At 41.2% G+C, this 2,294-nt stretch overlaps 1 non-coding gene across 1 annotated transcript; it reads left to right on the top strand.

Annotated features, from left to right (window-relative positions):
• The first annotated feature begins 1,763 nt into the window (after positions 1-1,763).
• Positions 1,764-1,870, top strand: LOC112511892. The gene has a single exon (XR_003069146.1). It is a non-coding gene; the product is annotated as a small nucleolar RNA R71 (small nucleolar RNA).
• Positions 1,871-2,294: the final 424 nt, after the last annotated feature.

Genomic DNA, 2,294 nt, shown 5'->3' with positions numbered 1-2,294 from the left:
GCTAAGAAAGGTCTTCCTAAAATAATCGGAATGTCCTTATCAGCCTCAAAGTCTAATATGATAAAATCTGCCGGAAATATGAACTTATCAACCTGTACTAACACATCTTCTATCTTTCCTTTGGGGTATGCAATGGACTTATTTGCTAGCTGGAGTGTAACTGTGGTAGGTCTAGCCTCTCCTATGCCGAAGGTGTTGAAAACAGACAAGGGCATAAGGTTAATACTAGCTCCTAAGTCACATAAGGCTTTCCCTATCTCCTTCTCACCTATTGAACAAGGAATGGTAAAACTCCCTGGATATTTAAGCTTAGGGGGTATGCTATTGGTCAAAAGCGCACTACATCCTTCAGAAAGAGCTACAGTCTCATACTCAGTCAACTTCTTCTTCTTGCTTAAGATGTCATTCAGAAACTTAGCATAACTAGGCATTTGCTCAATTGCCTCAACAAGGGGTATGTTGATGTGCAATTCTTTGAACACATCCAAGAACTTCTTAAAATGCAATTCCTCTTTCTGATTCCTTAACCTTTGGGGGTAAGGAACATAAGGAGGGACTGGTTTTATCACATTCTTGCTTGAATGTGTTAAGCAAGATGGGTCTTGAGTGCCTTGAGTCTTTGTGGTGCACTTTGGAGGTTCAGATGGAGTCTTAGCATCAAGCTTAGGGGTCTCTAAAACCTCAGTCCCTTCTGATTTTTTTAAAACATCTTCTGGAAACAGTAAGGGATAGTCTGATCTGGCGGGACAGAAGTGGTGGTCTCAGATGCTTGCTTCTCTAAAGGTTGGACCGGTCTTTCTTTGACAGGGACCAATGTTGTATCATCAGTTTTTGAAAAACTTGGTGCACTAGCTTTTTGCACCTTTTCAGTCAACTCCTTCCCACTCCTAAGGGTCACTGCTTTCACATGTTCCTTTCCTAAGGCTCTCGGGACTTCTGTGTTACTAGGCAAAGTACCAAGGACTCTATTGGTCTGATTGAGTGCAAGTTGACTGACTTGGGTTTCCAGATTTCTGATAGCAGCACTTTGTTGATTAAAAAGAAATTGATTTTGAGAGTTTTGTTGGGTTATCAAAGCTTGATTTTGAGCTTGAGCATGTGCTAAAAGCCCTTTAATCATTTCTTCCAAAGAAGATAATGATTTTGCCTGTGGAGGAGGTTTGTTCTGAAAATGTGGCTGAGAATTTTGAAAACTTTGTTGGTGGTTCTGAGAGTTAGAACTGTTTGCATGATGYTGTGGTTGGAAATTAGAAGTTCCTTGTTGCTTATGGACTGGTGGATTAAGGCTGGGATTGGTCCAAGAAAAGTTCGGGTGCTGTCTCCAACTGGCATTGTATGAGTTAGAGTAGGGATTAGATCTATTTTGAACATAATTTACTGATTCAGAATTATGAGTACAATGTTAATATGAATGATCCCCACCGCAGCACACACATTGCACAGATAGGACTGTTGGAACAGATGTGTTAGCAGCTTGTTGTACTCCCTGACCAGAAGTACTATTTTTCAATAAATTGGTCATGGAGGTAAGCTGAGCCGTTAATGCAGTATATGCATCCACCTCATGTATTCCAGCAGTCTTTTTTTGTGGCTGGGCACGTGGGTCAGACCAATGCCCATTGTTTACTGATATCTTTTCTAGGATCTCATATCCCTCATTATAGGTACTGGCTGTAAAGGCTCCGCCTGCAGTCGCGTCAAGCATTTGTTTTGCCATGGGACTTAACCCATTGTAAAACGTCTCAAGTTGAATACAGTACGAAATGCCATGGTGTGGGCATTTCCTTAACAGCTCTTTAAACCTYTCCCACGCGTCAGGAACARCTTCATCATCCAGTTGTTTAAAAAGACAGATTTCGTTTCTGGATTTAGCGTTCCTTGTTGGTGGGAAATATTTTCGCAAAAAAAATTCCGCCATGTTACTCCATGACGGCACAGATCCCGGTGTTAAAGAATTAAACCATGCTTTTGCCCGATCCCGTAATGAAAATGGAAATAAAGTGAGTCTGAGAACGTCATTGGACACTCCCGGGATCAGGAAGGCATATGTGATTTCCATAAAAGACTTTAAGTGATAATGTGGGTCCTCTGAGGGCAGTCCAGCAAATTGGCCATTAGTCTGTAACATGTGAAACATTATCGGTTTTAGCTCGAAATGGAGAACGGTCATATGTGGTCTAACTATCCCAGAATTTAATTGCTCAAAATCCGGGATAGCATAATCCATGATCCGTCCATTTTTTGAATTTGCCAGATTAATGATGTTTGGAGTTTGTGCCCTTTGTTGCTCATTA

The sequence above is a fragment of the Cynara cardunculus genome, assembly GCF_001531365.2.
Source record: "Cynara cardunculus var. scolymus isolate 2C chromosome LG 4, CcrdV1, whole genome shotgun sequence".
Taxonomy (NCBI): Eukaryota; Viridiplantae; Streptophyta; class Magnoliopsida; order Asterales; family Asteraceae; genus Cynara; species Cynara cardunculus.
The sequence above is the reverse complement of the archived record's forward strand: the minus strand, read 5'-3'. Positions and strand labels throughout refer to the sequence as shown.